Genomic DNA, 19,105 nt, shown 5'->3' with positions numbered 1-19,105 from the left:
GTCTTGTCTTTAGTTAGTGTAATCTCTATGGGTATGTCTATGTTGCAGTCAGGCGCTGTTACTGCAGCACACGTAGGCATACCCAAGCTAGCTTTGATAGAGGTAGTTCACTAAAAATAGCAGTGAAGTCATGGCAGCATTGGGTCTGGTATGTACCCAGGCTTTTGGGTGAGCTTGACTTGGGCAGGTGCCACAGCTTCACTGCAATTTTTAACAAACTAGCTTAGGTAAGCCTACATCTGCTGCAATCACACCCCCCAATTATAGTTAAGGCTACGTTTTAGTCATGGATACTTTTAGTAAAAGTCATGGACTAGTCACGGGCAGTACACAAAAATTCATGGCCTGTGACCTGTCCATGACTTGTTCTACATACCCCTTACTAAAACTTGGGTGCTCTGGGGCATGGGGCAGCCCAGGGCACTGTGAGTGCACGGGAGGTTGGTAGTGGCGTACTAGGGGAGAGGGGAGAGGGATGGGCTGGAGGGGCTGGCAGGCTCCTTACCCAGCTCCGCGCAGCTCCCAAAAGCGGCTGGCATATCCCTGCGGCCCTGAGGTGGAGGCATGGCCAGGGGGACTCCGTGTGCTGTCCCTGCCCTGAGTGCTTGCTCCATGGCTCCCATTGGCCAGGAACTGCGGCCAATGGAAGCTGCGGGGGCGGCGCCTCTGGGCAGAGGCAGTGTGTGGAGCTGGACTTGCTGGCCACTTCCAGGGAGCCCCCTCCCCCGAGGTAAGCGCTGCTCGAAGCCTTCACCTCCTCCCGCTCCCCAACCCCCTGCCTCAGCCCTGATCCCCCTCTCACACTCAAACTCCTGCTGCTGCTGGGGGTGGGGGGTGCAGTGACCCAAGACTGCCCCTGCAGCAGCTGGTGTGGCTGGCCCGGGGGCTGCCTGAACTGCTCAGGCAGCCCGCGGGCCAGACGCTGCAGAAGTCACAGAGGTCCCGAAAAGTCACAGAATCTGTGACTTCCGAGACCTCCATGACAGACTCACAGCCTTAATTATACTGTACACATACCCTATAAAGGACTGTCTTCATTGAGCCCAACACAACAGGGCCCTAATTGTGAGTGGGAACTCAGGGCGCTGCAAAAATACATATAACACTAATGTTGTTCATCTCCCTGCTAATGCTTGGTTGAATATTTGTACAGCATTTTAAAAATGTGAATTACTATTTAAGTTTGGATTGCCACCTCTGAGGTACAAAAAACTGGGACACCCACAATGATCGAACCCATAAAACTGGACAGCTGGTAGTGTGCATTGAGCACCCTTACAGATTTTTGGGGACAGCTACCTCAAAAAAGGAACATCTGGCAGTGTTTACTGAAAACCCTTATAGATTTCCTGAGACAGCTACCTCAGAAAAGGGACAGCTGGCAGTGTGTACTGAACACCCTTACAAAGATTTCCCAGGACAGCTATCTCAAAAAAGGGGTGATCCAGGGAAAACCTGAACAGGTGGCAACTCTAATCCAACTGTTAAGAATTATTACTAACTAGATGAAAATGTTAATATAATTGCAAGCTTCTCAGGACAAGTACTACTTCATATTTTGTTTTACAGCACCTAGAACAATGTGGCCTCTGTCTTGATTGGGGACTTTAGGCACTATTGCAATAGAAACAATATCAGGTGGTTGTTTTTTTAATTCAGGAAACATAGATGGTTCCTACCTCCACGTTAACTCTGCCTCAACCACAATGCATAGATACTATTTTGCTGTTAAAAGAAAAGGAGTACTTATGGCACCTTAGAGACTAACCAATTTATTTGAGCATAAGCTTTCGTGAGCTACAGCTCACTTCATCGGATGCATACTGTGGAAAATACAGAAGATGTTTTTATACACACAAACCATGAAAAAATGGGTGTTTATCACTACAAAAGGTTTTCTCTCCCCCCACCCTACTCTCCTGCTGGTAATAGCTTATCTAAAGTGATCACTCTCCTTACAATGTATGATAATCCAGGTGGGATTTCCAGCACAAATCCTGTTGTTTATGCATACTGTAATGTGTTACCGTTCCCACCCTCCCTCCTAAATAAGTGCTACAGAACAATCAGTGAGATATAGAACCACAGACTCTTATGATTCTAAAGCCCAAGTCTGGGACCCCCAGATCAGCGATCATGGTGTTTCCGTCTCCCTCATTCTGTTCATGTTGCAGAAGGGGCTTTTGAGTCAGGACATTTCCCTCCAGTCTCACTACTACCCGGAAAAGGCCAAACAACTGCAAAGCTCCACCACGCTGGGGTCTGGACTCTGTGCGGCTGGCAGGGGGAGACCAAGCGAATGACAGTGAGGCTCAGACAGTCAGAGCCTGGCTGGGAAGGGGCTGGGCTCGTCCATGCCGCGGCCAGTACTCCCACGTCCCCACATACAAAGGCTCCAGCCTGGATCCTGCCTGTCTATGGCAGGTACCGCCGCTTGCCCGGGTTCCCCTGCGGTACGACTGAGCCCCGTAGTTGCCAGGTGTCCAGTTTTCAACCAACACCCAGTGGAAAAAGGACCCTCCCCAGGCGGGTGAAAATGAGCGAGTGAGCGAGGGTGGGGGGCAGCGAGCGACAGAGGGAGGGGGAAGGTGGAGTGAGCGGGGCAAGGCTGGGGCAGAGGTGCTGGGTTTTGTTCAGTCAGAAAGTTGGCGACCCTGTGGCTTCCTCTCCGCAGACGAGCGGGGCGCGGGTTCTGCTGCCAGCGCCGGGCTGGGGCGGGGGGTTTCCTGGCGGGCGGCGCTGCTGGGCCAGGCCCCGGGGGGCGGGGGAGAAGAGTAGCGCGGAGCCGCCTCTTGGGCTGTTCTTCCCCGGCCGGGCGGAGAGCGGCACTGTGTCCCCGCGGCGCGGCGCACGCTCCGCCTGAGCCGGGGCCCTCTCACCCCTGCTCCTGCCGCCGCCGAGCAGCCTCCTCTCCCCGGGCACCTATTGGAAAACCCGGGAGGTGGGCGGGCGCACCACGACGCGAGCCGCTGGAGGCCGCTCAGGGCTGCGCCTCCCCGGAGCTGTGTGAGGTAAGGGCGGCCCTGGGGGGTCGCTGCAGGGAGCGCGGCGCGGGTTGGGTGAGGGGGCCGCGGCTGCCGGGGAGGAGCCTGCGGGCGGTTGTTCCTCTTGTTTCCAACAGGGGCGAGCTGCCTGGCTTCCGGGGCCGGCCGATCCGGGCTCTGCTGTAGAGCGAGGCCTTGTCCCACCCGCACTGGCCAGTGCGTCGCGGCCCTCGTCCCCTCCCACCGCTGCCGGCCGCCCCGCCTCATCCCCCGGCCATAGGGGCACTGGGAGCTGCCCTCGCCCCGTCCTGTGTCCTCCGCCTTCCCACACAAGGCTGCCCCGGAGGTTCTTCTCTGGCCCCAGCACATCACCCCTGTGGACTCACCAGCCTGCTGGGAGATGAGCCGCCTGCAGCTGGGGGTATCGCCCAGGCAGCGCTTCTTGTGGGGTGGGAGATTTCCCATCTTTTCGAGCCAGTATGGGAAATGCTGAGCGGAGTGGTGGAAGCGTGGCGGGGCTGCGTTGGCAGGACTTTGCAGGCTAATTGGCTTAGGGCTTGACTACACTGGGAAATTGACTGGACTAGCTCTCTCCGAGCACTGTCGTGGAAGTTTTAGGGCATTTCCAAAGCAGAGTGATTATTCTGGAATAAAAGAACTTGTAGCAGAGCAACTGCACCACCTGCGCTTTTAGTTGAAGCTAGCACTGTAGTGGTGCAGAAGGACCCTGTGCAGGATACAAGTTCTTGGCTGTACACACACGAAAGCTGCACAAAGAGTAGGACCCTCCTTAACTAGTTAGTAACTGCCTTGCTGCCACGCATGAATGATTTCCCATCAAAGGCTCTTTTGTCTTAAATCAGTACAAGTTACTCTAGTTCAAAACTGTAACTGTATCCGTGGGAGTTAAATTGATTTAGGGGCAGTGTGGACATATGCATCCCACTCTAATGTAATGAAATCAGTGCAAGAAGGCCATAATCTTTCATTGCAAAAATGGCCTTCCTGTTTACCTTTCTACACTCACTTCCTTTGGGGTTAGGCAAACCAGAAATCAAATAACACTGGCAAGTGATAGGATTCCATTTGTGAGCTTTCAAGCAAATCTAGACATTACAATAATGCTGGCAGTACTTTTGCGCCCTTCCAATCACTTTGACGTGTGGTCATGAGGTATATTACAAGTATGGAAGCCACTTGTAATACCAAAATTCCTGACAAGATTCACTCTCTTCTTGCTAATCTAGAAGTATGTGTAGATGCTATTGTTCCTCCAAACTTACATACTCTAAGTTACCTCACACTATAACAGCAGCCATGTCAGGATAGTGTATTACAGCTCATCTCCAAACACTTAGTTTGGCTATAGCAAGATTCAGATCTACTCAAATTCACCCCAAAATATAGATTTTTGTAAAAGATTCTTCACACATATAACCTGTGGAAATGTTTGTTTAATTTGTTTTTAAATCTTACGAAGTATAAGAAATAGCTGTTTGCCGTGTTCTCAGTTCAAAAAGTGAATGCGTGAGAACCTTAAAGCGAAACTAACAATGCACAGAATGATGCAATTTACTTTAAAATAAATTAGTATTTTTAGACATTTTTGTTTTTTAATAGTCTCATGATTGTTTACAATGTGATTTTTATGTTTTGTCCATTTTAAACATAATTTTAATCTATACTTTAGACGTTGGTTATGGGAATAACCAGAGTGTAATCACGTGTTGCAACGTGGCTGATGTTGGTAGAGATGTGATTTAAAATATTGGACAGGAATATTGCACTCTTGTTTTCAATACTCTTCATATTTTTCCCTTGACCCCTTCCTTTAAACAACTTTAAACTTGTTCTAACTAATGTAAACAACTTGAGTGCTAAGTTTTTAAACATTTACAGTTCCTCCTCCGTGATATATTTTTCAGCATGCTCATTAAGACTTGTGGTTGACTTGTGCCCCCATTTGCTGAAGTCAGGGGTGGCAACTCTGCTAAAAATAAAACAAAAACCTAAATACAAATCCTACTGGGAGTTAGCCTCCAGTTAAACAAAATAGCAGTTGCGAAGAAGTCAGTTGGTTCCTTCTGCATATATTTCATCTCAGTGACGTTAATTTCAAGAGGGCTATTTAAATAAAAGCATTATTTAACATGACAGTCTGAGGGTTTGTCTACACTACTGGCTGTAGCTGTGCTAGTGTAGTGTCATAGTGTAGATGTTTCCTACACAGATGGAAGGGGTTTTTCTGTCTCTGTAGGGAATACATCTCCCTGAATAGCAGTAGCTTGGTCAGTGGAAGCTTTCTTCCCTCAACTAGGGATGTAAATATTGTTTAAAAAGTTAATCGGTTAAATGATTGAAATTATATCGTTTAACTGATTAACCCATTAAAGGGAGAGGGGCTGGGGGCTGCTGCTCGGGTTGGTTGGCCGGCTGGGGAGCTGCTCCTGCCGGCCCGGGGCTGGGGATAAATGGTTAAACTGGTAAACTGGTAAAACTAATGCTTACCGGTTAAGCGTTTAGCTGTTTACTATTTTACATCCCTACCATCAGTTTACTCTTTTACATCCTTAGCCACATCTACGCTGGGGGTTAGGTTGGCATACCTACGTCATTCAGGGATGTGAATTTTTTCCACACCTGAGAAACAAACTCAGCTAGGAGCAAAGAACTTACAGTATTCTTTATGGTCTTTCCCCCTTCTTTCTATGTTCTTCCCTCACAGAATGTATTTATTTTCCCAAATTTTTTTTGTTTGCTGGCTTCGTCAACACTTTCATTTTTGATAAAACTTTCTCATCGTGGCAGTAGTAGTGGTGCATCATAACCAATGGGCGCAATAATGGAAGCACTAATGTAGGCTGGCGGCCAGTCTACACTAGTGTTGCAACTGCATTGGTGGAAGATTTTAACAAAAATGTAGGCAAGGCTTTAGGGCCCATCAACACCACATTTTAAACTGTCAGGGACCCAATTACAACACAGTTCTCTTTTGTACTGTAGGTGGGATGTTAACTGTGTTACAAAATAGAACCATGTTGTAACTGAAACACTGGATAATGGTAATATATTAATAGGGTTTTGTGGCATTTGTAATTGTCTTGCAGTTGGGCCTTATTTTCCTGGCCCTCTGCCTTTGGCTTCAGTTCACCTTAGTTTTCATGTGTTGATATATCCTCTATACCAAAACAAAATATATTTGATGAAAAAGGACCCTCTTAAAGGAACATCTGTGAATGGAATTAACCTGTTTAAAAATACAGTCCAAGAGGATTACTTTTATGTGGGAATTTAGTGCTAGTGAAAGCTGCTAAATAGTTAGCTCTGAGTCTTGTCTACACTGGGGAAGTGTTTGAAAGAATTGTCTGTGGTTGAAGTCCTACCATAGAGAAGTCTTCAGCACTATGTTAGTTAATTCTGCTGAAACTGCGGAAGTGCTGACGTAGACCAGGCCATAGGGCTTAACTACACATGGAAGTGTTATTCCTGATGGCTTATCTGCACTTGAAACGCTACACCACTGCTGTAACACTTCACTGTAGATGCTACCCACACTGATGGGAAGGGTTCTCCTGTTGGTGTAGGTAATCCACTTCCACAAGAGGCAGTAGCTAGGTCAATGGAAGAATTCGTCCTTTGACCTACTGCTGTTTACATGGGGGCCGGGGTAGGTCAGTTGAACTGTGCCATTCAGGAATGTGGAATTTTCATACACCTGAGCTCTATAGCTGCGTCAACCTAACTTTAGTGTAGGCCAGGCCTGAAAAACTCCATGGGCTTATCTGTATTGAGTCTTGGGGTACATCTACATTATGGAGACTATAGATCAGCCTAACTATGTTGGTGTAGCTATGTTGGCATAACCCCATAGTGTAGATGTGCCTACACTGACTGAAAAGGGTATTTCCTTCAGTGTATTAATACTAGGGTGACTAGACGTCGTGATAATAGTGGGACTGTCCCGATAGTTAGGTGTTTGTCCCACATCCCGACCTATGTATGGTCGGGACGCCATTTGCCATGGGGCTGGACTGGTCATCCTGGCTGGCAGACTCCCTACCTGGCTCTGTGCAGCTCCCGGGAAGCTGTGAGGGCAGGGCCTGCGGACACGAGAAACACACAGAGCCCCATGGCTGCTTCTGATCCTAGGAACTAGAGGGACCTGCTGTCCGCTTCTGCCACCTGGATCCCGCCCCTGCCCCAGCCCTCAAGTGAGAAGGTGGGCGGAGAGGCTGGCTGTGGCAATGGGGCATGCATGGTATGGCCAGATGCACATTGGTCCACCTGGCCCTGTGCTGCCAGCATGCCCCTTCCTGTTGGGGGTGGGCCCATGCTGTGCCACACAGCTCTCCGACCCAGCGCCCCCGGGTCAGCTATGCCCTGCACATCACCACCCCTGCCCAGCGTCCAGCCCCCCACAGCCCCACCACAACTGCCCAGCAACCCATACAGAACCCCCCACTCCCTAGTTCCCCAACACACACAGATCTCCCCCTCCCCTACCACCAGTGCCCTTCCCCATAATCCCACCACCACAACTACACAGTGCCCCGCAAAGACCCCCACTGCCCAGCGCCCTGACACACACAACTCCCCCAGTGCCCCCCCCAACAGGCCTCCCAGTGCCTAGCACCCCAAAGCACACAAACCTCCCCCAAAGCTCAGCACCCTCCACCCCTCACAGCCCAGCAGTCCCCCACAAACCTCCCAGACACTCACTCCCACATGCTCTGCCGATTCCCCGGGCTTCAGTCACTGGCCCTGCTGAGAGGTGAGGTAACTGTCAGCTGGGCTGAGCCAGCAGCGCGACCCAGGCTGGAACTGGGATCATGCACCACTGCCCCGTGGCTTCAGCCAGGGCTGGAGCCAGGGCCCCGTTCCCCCGCCCCGCGGGTTGTGGCAGGGGCTGCAGCAGGGACTGTATGCCCCTCTCACAGCTTCCTAGGGCTGTGTGCCCCTCTCCCCCATTGCTCTGGTCGGGGCTGTGCACTTGTGACTGGCCCCTCCCCCCCCATGTGTCCTGATATTTTACTCTTGCAATCTTGTCACCCTAATTAATACCACCTCCCTGAATGACAGTAGCTATATAGACAGAAGCATTGTTCTGTTGACATAGCTGTGTCTGCACTGGGGGTTAGATCAGCATAGCCATGTCAGTCAAGGTTCTATTTTTTTCACACCTCTGACTGACATAGCTTTGACAACCTAACTTCTAAGTTAGAGCAAGCCTTAGCATGCATCATGCTGGGGTGTGAATGTAAAATACACTAGTCTGCTGTGCACTTAAGGGCATGGCTACACTTGTGAGTTAGAACGCATTAAAGCAGCCCAGTGTGCTCTAACTCACGACCCGTCCACACTGGCAAGGCACGTAGAGCTCTCTGACTCCGCGGCTAGAGCACTCCTGGTACTTCACCTCGGTGAGTGGAATAACGTTTGATGCACCACCTCTGGAGCGCTGCGGCACCAGTGTGGACGCCCTGGTCTGTTAATGCGCTCTGATCGCCTCCAGAAGTGTCCCACAATGCCTGTTCTAGCCTCTCTGATCATCAGTTTGAACTCTACTGCCCTGCCCTCAGGTGACCAACCATCAGACCCGCCCTTTAAATTCTCTGGGAATTTTGAAAAATCCCTTCCTGTTTGCTCAGCCACGCGTGGAGTGCTCTCAGCGAATCTTTCCAGGTGACCATGCCTCCACGCGCCAGGCGAGCCCCAGTATGGAGCAATGGCGAGGTGCTGGACCTCATCAGTGTTTGCGGGGAGGAAGCTGTCCAGTCCCAGCTGCACTCCAGCTGTAGGAATTACGATACCTTCGGGCAGATATCAAGGGACATGATGGAAAGGGGCCATGACCGGGACGCACTGCAGTGCAGGGTTAAAGTGAATGAGCTGTGGAATGCCTACCGCAAAGCCTGCGAGGCAAACAGCTGCTCCGGTGTTGCCCCCGCGACCTGCTGTTTCTACAAAGAGCTGGATGTGATACTTGCGGGCAACCCCACCTCTACTCCGAGTACCACCATGGACATTTCAAAGCCCAGTTCAACAAGGCAGGAGGAGGAGGAGCAAAGCGGGAGCAAGGGTGCTAAGGTGGAGGAAGACACCCTGGAATCCCTAGATGCATACAGCCAGGAGCTTTTCTCAAGCCAGGAGGAAGGTAGCCTGTCGCGGCGGCCGGTGCTTGGGGAAGGATAAACACCAGAGGAGGTGCCCGGTAAGTGGCTTTTATTTTGGAAAGGAAATTGTTCAGTGCGGGCTCTTGGGGCGAGGAGGGTTAGGGCTGCATGCATGCCTAGATGCGGAATAGGGTGTTGTTGTGCTCTCTCACATTGTGGTAGTCGGCCTCAGTGATCTCTTCAAAGGTCTCATCCAGAACTTGGGCAATGCGCTTGCTCAGGTTTCTCAGGAGAGCCACTGTGGTCCTTGACCCAGTCAGGCTAACGTGTCCGTGCCACTGTGCCAGGAGGGGTGGAGGGACCATTGCTGCACATAGGCAAGCTGCATATGGGCCAGGGCGGAAGCTGCATTGTAATAGAAGACCCTCCCTTTTTTGGCTTTGAAAACATTCTTTATTATTGCATAAAGTAAAAGATACCTTAGCCCAGGAAAGCAGCAGGCACTGCAAGTCAGCGTAGCAAACACAGATTCCTACTAACATTGGAACCACTGCACTTCACTCCTGTGCAGGGAACCAGACGTTACTGCTGGCTTTCAGCCTCAGATTGCTCCCTCAAGGCATCCCTAATCCTTGTAGCCCCGCGCTGGGCTCCTCTAATAGCTCTCTCTCTGGCTGTTCAAATTCAGCCTCCAGGTGTTGAACCTCCAAGGTCCATGTCTGAGTGAAGCTTTCACGCTTCCCTTCACAAATGTTATGGAGGGTACAGCATGCCCTGGATTAAGTTTAGAAGTGTGTGCAACAAGAGTGATGTAGTGGTGGGAGTCTGCTATAGACCACCGGACCAGGGGGATGAGGTGGATGAGGCTTTCTTCCGGCAACTCACGGAAGCTACTAGATCGCATGCCCTGATTCTCATGGGTGACTTTAATTTTCCTGATATCTGCTGGGAGAGCAATACAGCGGTGCATAGACAATCCAGGAAGTTTTTGGAAAGCGTAGGGGACAATTTCCTGGCGCAAGTGCTAGGGGAGCCAACTAGGGGGGGCGCTTTACTTGACCTGCTGCTCACAAACCGGGTAGAATTAGTGGGGGAAGCAAAAGTGGATGGGAATCTGGGAGGCAGTGACCATGAGTTGGTTGAGTTCAGGATCCTGACGCAGGGAAGAAAGGTAAGCAGCAGGATACGGATCCTGGACTTCAGGAAAGCAGACTTCGACTCCCTCAGGGAACAGATGGCCAGGATTCCCTGGGGGACTAACATGAAGGGGAAGGGAGTCCAGGAGAGCTGGCTGTATTTCAAGGAATCCCTGTTGAGGTTACAGGGAGAAACCATCCCGATGAGTCGAAAGAATAGTAAATATGGCAGGCGACCAGCTTGGCTTAATGGTGAAATCCTAGCGGATCTTAAACATAAAAAAGAAGCTTACAAGAAGTGGAAGGTTGGACATATGACCAGGGAAGAGTATAAAAATATTGCTCGGGCATGTAGGAAAGATATCAGGAGGGCCAAATCGCACCTGGAGCTGCAGCTAGCAAGAGATGTCAAGAGTAACAAGAAGGGTTTCTTCAGGTATGTTGGCAACAAGAAGAAAGCCAAGGAAAGTGTGGGCCCCTTACTGAATGAGGGAGGCAACCTAGTGACAGAGGATGTGGAAAAAGCTAATGTACTCAATGCTTTTTTTGCCTCTGTTTTCACTAACAAGGTCAGCTCCCAGACTGCTGCGCTGGGCATCACAGAATGGGGAAGAGATGGCCAGCCCTCTGTGGAGATAGAGGTGGTTAGGGACTATTTAGAAAAGCTGGACGTGCACAAGTCCATGGGGCCGGACGAGTTGCATCCGAGAGTGCTGAAGGAATTGGCGGCTGTGATTGCAGAGCCCTTGGCCATTATCTTTGAAAACTCGTGGCGAATGGGGGAAGTCCCGGATGACTGGAAAAAGGCTAATGTAGTGCCAATCTTTAAAAAAGGGAAGAAGGAGGATCCTGGGAACTACAGGCCAGTCAGCCTCACCTCAGTCCCTGGAAAAATCATGGAGCAGGTCCTCAAAGAATCAATCCTGAAGCACTTACATGAGAGGAAAGTGATCAGGAACAGTCAGCATGGGTTCACCAAGGGAAGGTCATGCCTGACTAATCTAATCGCCTTTTATGATGAGATTACTGGTTCTGTGGATGAAGGGAAAGCAGTGGATGTATTGTTTCTTGACTTTAGCAAAGCTTTTGACACGGTCTCCCACAGTATTCTTGTCAGCAAGTTAAGGAAGTATGGGCTGGATGAATGCACTATAAGGTGGGTAGAAAGCTGGCTAGATTGTCGGGCTCAACGGGTAGTGATCAATGGCTCCATGTCTAGTTGGCAGCCGGTGTCAAGTGGTGTGCCCCAGGGGTCGGTCCTGGGGCCGGTTTTGTTCAATATCTTCATAAATGATCTGGAGGATGGTGTGGATTGCACTCTCAGCAAATTTGCGGATGATACTAAACTGGGAGGAGTGGTAGATACGCTGGAGGGGAGGGATAGGATACAGAAGGACCTAGACAAATTGGAGGATTGGGCCAAAAGAAATCTGATGAGGTTCAATAAGGATAAGTGCAGGGTCCTGCACTTAGGATGGAAGAATCCAATGCACCGCTACAGACTAGGGACCGAATGGCTAGGCAGCAGTTCTGCAGAAAAGGACCTAGGGGTGACAGTGGACGAGAAGCTGGATATGAGTCAGCAGTGTGCCCTTGTTGCCAAGAAGGCCAATGGCATTTTGGGATGTATAAGTAGGGGCATAGCGAGCAGATCGAGGGATGTGATCGTTCCCCTCTATTCGACACTGGTGAGGCCTCATCTGGAGTAGTGTGTCCAGTTTTGGGCCCCACACTACAAGAAGGATGTGGATAAATTGGAGAGAGTCCAGCGAAGGGCAACAAAAATGATTAGGGGTCTAGAGCACATGACTTATGACGAGAGGCTGAGGGAGCTGGGATTGTTTAGTCTGCAGAAGAGAAGAATGAGGGGGGATTTGATAGCTGCTTTCAACTACCTGAAAGGGGGTTCCAAAGAGGATGGCTCTAGACTGTTCTCAATGGTAGCAGATGACAGAACGAGGAGTAATGGTCTCAAGTTGCAATGGGGGAGGTTTAGATTGGATATTAGGAAAAACTTTTTCACTAAGAGGGTGGTGAAACACTGGAATGCGTTACCTAGGGAGGTGGTAAAATCTCCTTCCTTAGAGGTTTTTAAGGTCAGGCTTGACAAAGCCCTGGCTGGGATGATTTAACTGGGAATTGGTCCTGCTTCGAGCAGGGGGTTGGACTAGATGACCTTCTGGGGTCCCTTCCAACCCTGATATTCTATGATTCTATGATTCTATGCGGATCTAACCTTGGGGATGCTGTCATCGGCCAAGTCCAGCTTCCCATACAGAGAACGTTAGCGGCCCTTTAAACGGCCAAAAGCACACTCCACAGTCATTCTGCACTGGCTCAGCCTGTTGTTGAACCACTCCTTGCTGCTGTCAAGGCTCCCTGTGTAGGGTTTCATGAGCCACGGCATTAAAGGGTAAGCGGGGTCTCCAAGAATCACAGTGGGCATTTCGACTTTCCCTATGGTGATCTTCTGGTCTGGGAAAAAAGTCCCAGCTTGCAGCTTCCTGAACAGGCCAGTGTTCCGAACATTACCCAGAGTCACAGTTCTTCTGGGCAGGATAGGATTAATGGCCCTGCAAACTTGCATCAACACGATTCCAACGGTCGACTTCCCTACTCCAAACTGGTTAACGACCGATCGGTAGCTGTCTGGAGTTGCCAGGTTCCAGATTGCAATAGCCACCCGCTTCTCCACTGTCAGGGCAGCTCTCAATCTCGTGTCCTTGCGCCGTAGGGTGGGGGCGAGCTCCTCACACAGTCCCATGAAAGTGGCTTTTCTCATCCAAAAGTTCTGCAGCCACTGCTCGTCATCCCAGACTTGCATGATGATGTGATCCCACCACTCAGTGCTGGTTTCCCGAGCCCAAAAGCGGCGTTCCACAGTGGTGAGCATGTCCGTGAATGCCACAAGCAATCTTGTGTCGTATGCATTACCTGAGTGGATATCGTCAGAGTCCTCACTGCCAGTTTGGATCTTGAGGAGTAACTCGACCGTCAAATGTGACGTGCTGGCGAGACTTGTCAGCATATTTCTCAGCAGTTCGGGCTCCATTCCCACAGACCAAAAGGGAAGAGAGAGCGCACAGCACAAAAAACGTTGAAAGATGGTGCCAAATGTGCACGGAAGCAGAGGGGTTGCTGGGATGCGAACCGATGCATTACTGGGCGTTGGGACAGGACCCAGAATGCCCCGCACCCCCTGCCCCCTTCCCACAAGCCACAGCGCCAGAATGGGAAGAAGTGCTCTGTGGGATAGCTGCCCATAATGCACCGCTCCCAATGCCGCTGCAAGTGCTGCAAATGTGGCCACGCCAGTGTGCTTGCAGCTGTCATTGTGGACAGACTGCAGCGCTTTCCTTACTGCACTCTCCGAAGGCTGTTTTAACTCAAAGCGCTCTACATCTGCAAGTGTAGCCATGCCCTAAGTCACCATGTGGACCCTGATACAGTGCACTAAAAGTTCCATGTAGATAAGCCGTATCTGTGGACAGTCTTATTCCAGAATAAGAGTGCCTTGTTCCTGTTAATTTAACCCGCTTTCAAAATGCATTAATTTAAATAGGAACCAAGGCACTCTTTTTCTGGAATAAGAGTGTCCACACATGGAGTTATTCTGGAATAGTTGTTCCTGAATAACTGTATGTGTAGACAAGCCCTTACTTGCTTGTTTAGCACTTACCCTATTAGAAAGTTTTGACAAAACAAATTGTAAAACATGGTTGACTGAGCTGGCTGGACCAGGATGTTAAGGTCTTTTAAAAATTGGCAAAATTCTGAATTCAAATGTCTAGTCTTCAGTGATTTTACTTTATTTTCTACCACTGTGATGCATCTGTGACAGCTTGTTTCACAAACATATATTTGGGTTAGAAAGTGGGATCATCAAATTTAAGTGCTAGAAGAAAAAAACTCGGGATTTTGTCCATCAGCCATACTCCAACCTCTTCATCCTGTTCTGGACACAACCTTTGATCTTTATATTTGGGATGAATCTTGTTGGCTAAAATAGTAGAAATATTTCAGAAATCTTCCAGATGCTACTTTGAAACTACGTTTTCAATAAGATTGGGATGGTAATGTCAGGAGCTTGTAATCTGTCAAGTCGTTCATCACTTTTGTAAATTATTTCCTTTTTGTTAAGGACGGTGTTATGTAAAATATGCTCTATGTTTTGATCAAAGTTCTCCTTATGCTTAAAAAAAATTCCAACATACTTTGGTGCAGATGTGTAGACAATCTTCTTAAGAGTTCCATGAAGTGTCTTTAGGAAATTGGGGCGTCAGTCCTCCTTTTTGAACCAACCAACCATAACAGTGGTTGTGGAAGAATGTTTAAACTTCCACAATGTGCTTTAGTCCATAGTTGTGGTCCACTAATTTAACAAGATTGAAAACGCCATATAGCACCAGTGTAAACATGATTTAACACCTTTAGCTCAGTCTAGGAAGTCCAATTTTAGCATTAGGCCAAAATGTCTCTATTAGTGTTAAATGGGGTTTTCAGTGAGTTAAGTTAGCTATATTGAGCTAATTTAACTCAATTGAAAACCCCGCTTAACACTAATGTAGACATATTAGGGCTGTTGAGCTAACTTGACTGAAAAAAGCACTATTTTCCTCATCTAGACAGAGCCTAAAAAAGCTTGATCACTCTGGCTGCAAGGGATATATTCTGATTTCTGTGCGCCACAGTTTCCCTGTGTGCTTAACTCCCCACATCGTGAGCTGAATCTTTTCCTGACTGTCTCAGGTGTAGTGGAGAATTCTTTCATGACAGCATAAGAACTACTATGAGGACATAAGAACCAAATGAAAAAACGTATTTCTAGTTTGAACTCTATTCTGTTTTTCCAGTTATGGTTGGTGAGTTATGGCTATGTCTGATGCAATTCAGTTTTTTCTAAATTAGTAACTAGAGAACTTTGATTTCGACTAGGGATATCTTTGTCCTTCAGAAAAATGAGTTAAATCTGACTGAGCTCATTGCACATGTGCCAGGGTAATTGTCATTAAATGTTAGAATATGTGGCTGTAAAATAAATTATATTATCCGGACTTTAAATTTGCTCAGTGTTATTAGGTTGTTTAAAAATTATGTACGGTATTTTGTTTTGTATTTTGATGATTTCTCTTTATAAAGAAAGTGCACCCTTACCAACTGATGCCTGATTCGTACGTTCAACAATATGGTTTCCTGACAACAAGAAAGCAGCATACCAGATATCTACAAACTCTTTGATGAATGTAAACATTGGTGCTGGTTTCTGCAAGATGTGAAGGGACTCACCGCTAGGTAACCTAATATGATGCATCCGATGAAGTGAGCTGTAGCTCACGAAAGCTTATGCTCAAATAAATTTGTTAGTCTCTAAGGTGCCACAAGTACTCCTTTTCTTTTTGCTAATATGGTATAGTCAACAAAGCTCAAAAGGTAAGTTCCTTTAGAATTATTATTTTACTTTGAAGGACATAAATCCACACTGTGTAGCGGTCAAGGAGTTTATTACGTACAGCGCTGACGGAGTGTCACCTTGCTTATTAGGCTCAGAGACACTGTCAATCAATTGATTACAATGGAATATATGGATTTTCCATGGGTGGGGGAAAGTGACTGGATAGGCAGTCCCACACCCCCGGATAGGTTTAGCTGCAAGACATGATAGCACAGTAGCCAATGGTCAAAATGTTACATAATGTCTCCGCCCATGGTCTCAAGTTGACAAATTAACATTTAGCATTTAATTAGTACTTTAATAAATGTATTAGTATAAAATATATGTTGAATTCTGATTTGGGGTCCATAGGAATGAAGTAGCTCCTTTGATTGTCCAACAGATACATATCTAGGGGTAAAAGCAAAGAAACAGTGAAAGTATATGGCAATAAAGATTGTCTTTCAAGTTGCTTATTTATGTTTTAAGGCAGGCATTGGTCCCTGGGAAAGGGAGGTGGGAGGAGGTCATATATTATACTGACATGCTTGAACCTTTCATAAACTCAAGGTTGGTTGTGTGGGAAGAACATCTCCCTACAGAAGAAACTAACACAACAGAAACAGGGCTTCTTTGACCTATTTGCAACTTTGAATAAGATGCAATTATTGCCCCCAACATCTGGCGTTTTGCTGACCAGGCATATCTTAGCAAAAGCAAGGTTATCTTTGGTTATTCTGCTTTTTCTTAGCGAATTCCTATTTGCTAGGCCTCTGACCTCTTGACCAAACTCTGGACTTTTTTTCAGTCTGTAGAGACTCTATAGTCTTTCAAAACAAAAAAAAAAAAGGAACACTGAAATGTTTTGAGTATATGTGGTTTGAAAAATAGAATGTCAAATAGAAATATTGATTCTTTTAAATCTAGTTACTTAAATATCCTCTCTCAAATTTCTCTGAGCAATTTAAAATTAACATAGGAGTCAGACCACCCGAGATTGTATGATAAAAGCTAGGCCGTTTTAAGGTTTATACATGAACTGGAGGCCTCCACGATAAAAACATGTAAGTGTTTTTTCCCCACTTGTCTCAAGGTCTGTCTTTTTTTTTTTTTTCTTGGACTGTTCTGTGCCCCACAGTGTTTGTTTGCTCAATACCTACCCATTGTTTAGATGCAAATTCCCACCGCCAATTATTCTTGGGGGTTGGGGTTTTTTTGACCAATCACGCTTGTTTTGGGTGGGTTTATTGACAACTGTTGGTCCGCTTTTTTGTATGAAACATAAAACCAAATTTGGGACCACTTCTAGTCATTAATCTCATGCAAAGCTCAAAAACTTACCTGACATGACTAAGTACTAAGACAACTAATGGCTTTGAAAAATTACCTATACTTGCATTCCCCCCTTGATGCAGTGCCCCCTGTGAATTAAAGATTGCAACTTTCTAATTGCACAAAACTGAACACCCTTGCCCTGCCCCTTTTCTGAGGCTCCACCCCACTCACTCCGTCCCCACTCCCTCTGTTGCTCACTGTCCCTCATTCTCACTCACTCACTTGTTTTCACTGGGTTGGGAAGGCTCTAACCATCAGTAGCCAGAACTTTTATTGATTTGGGGGACAATTGGAATATTGAAAGAGGAGAAAAAGGAGACACATTGAGCCACTTTGTCCTCTGTTAATGCGATCAATTAACATTGGCAGCATAACAACACACCTGCTCGTTCTCCCAGTGGAGTGTAATATGCTGACACCTGAATGGCAAATGAGAAATAATTGCTTTCGGTCCTGGGAGCTGTGGTTAGAATACTTAGCCATCAGGGCATAGCCAAAAGGAGAGGCAAGAGAAGGCTTCATTCTTTCCTTCCTTCCTCTTTCCTAATGTCCTGCTGTGACAGTCTGTACCCCTATATTTATTCTTTTACAGGATTATAATAAGTTCTGTACAAAGTATGCCTTGTGAGGTGTCATTTGAAAACTCATAATCTGGTGAATATTATTGTCTTGTTAAAATATGTGTGGCAACACTGTGTGTAATGTTGTAAGATTTTATTGCATGATGTTACTGAAGTATGTTGTAATTTTGGGGTGTGCCCACAGACCAATTCATCAGAGACAGAAAGGCTAGCCAACACCCCAGCCAGGTTTCAGGGAGATCAACTGGTTAAATGGCCATTCTTTAGCAGGAGAAAGGGTGTGAGTGAGAAAATCTACATCTTGAACAAAGGAACAGTTTAAAGTTCCCTCCAAACAGACTTTCTGTCACTCATGGCTCAGCTGGAAACAGGTTTTGTGAACCAGCTGGAGATGCTTCTAGCACAAAAGATTGGATTATAGGAGAGGACAATGCCTTGGGCACTCCTCCCTTTCTTTCTGTTCATGGTGTCAACAACTCCTGAAGTACGGGAGAGGGGGAGTCCTGTCTGAAGAGGCGTTCAGCCAGTAAAAGATTGCAAAAAAACATGTGGTGAGAAAAACCTTTGCTTTTAATTCACTTAGCTTGCTAAATTAAGCCTGTCTACACTGCAACTTTACAGTGCTGCAACTTTCTCACTCAGGGGTGTGAACCCTCCTCACACCCAGAGCGCTGCAAGCTTCAGCACTGTCAAGTGGCAGCGTAGGCAGTGCACCCAGCGCTGGGGGCTACTTCCTTCGTGGAGGTGGGTGTGGTTTTTTTTTATCGTGCTGGGAGAGCTCTCTCCTAGCGCTGGAGCCACAACTACACAGCCACGTTACAGTGCTGCCACAGCAGCCCTTTAACGTTGCTAGTGAAGACATACCCTTAGATGGTAGCTGTGTTTTACCTTTTATTTCCTTTGTAACCTCATTACTTTTAGGCCTGGTGTACACTGGCAAGTTTTTTTTGCTGAAAGTCAGCTTTTGGTGATGAAACAGCAGGGGTGTCCACACTGACAAGCCACTTTTTGCGCCAAAACTCCTCAGTTGCAGTGCTGTAATAAAACCACCGCAATGAAACTGATAAGGCTTTTTGCGCTGAGGCTGCCTGTGTGAATGCCTTGATTGCTTTTATCGCTGTAATTGGTCTCATCCAGAAGTGTCCCACAATGCCTGGAGTGACCACTCTGCTCGTTGTTTTGAACTCAGCAACTCTGCAGGCATGCACCCCTCCCCTTTCAAAGCTCTGTTCTGACAGCTGGCATGCTGTGCTGCTCTGCTCCGGGACACAAAGCAAATTGTTAATGTGGAATGCCCCTGCTGTCATCCACAATACGAACAGAGGCAGACAGGCGGGGTGGATATGTGTGTATGACAGCGAGAGAGACTCTGTGCTGTGCAGAGCCAGAGAGGGAGGCGGGAGCTGAGGTCAGGATCTCCGCCTTCCTCGTCTCAGGACTGGTTCTCCTGAGGACCTCGTCTCAGGAATTCCTGCGGCTATCTGAATTCACGAGACAGCATGCCGACACATTCTCCCCCAACACA

General features: G+C 47.7%; 1 protein-coding gene across 3 annotated transcripts in view; it reads left to right on the top strand.

Moving 5' to 3' along the window:
* Positions 1-2,805: 2,805 nt before the first annotated feature.
* Positions 2,806-19,105, top strand: part of N4BP2 (NEDD4 binding protein 2) — a 78,900-nt gene continuing 62,600 nt past the window's right edge. For all 3 annotated transcript variants that reach the window (XR_012639350.1, XM_074951520.1, XM_074951522.1), the window contains exon 1: positions 2,806-3,011. The gene's annotated coding sequence lies outside the window, so the exon portion shown is untranslated. The remainder of the gene's footprint in view (positions 3,012-19,105) is intronic.

This window comes from Natator depressus, chromosome 4 (genome assembly GCF_965152275.1).
Source record: "Natator depressus isolate rNatDep1 chromosome 4, rNatDep2.hap1, whole genome shotgun sequence".
Classification (NCBI taxonomy): domain Eukaryota; kingdom Metazoa; phylum Chordata; order Testudines; family Cheloniidae; genus Natator; species Natator depressus.
This window is presented reverse-complemented; position numbering and strand designations above follow the sequence as displayed.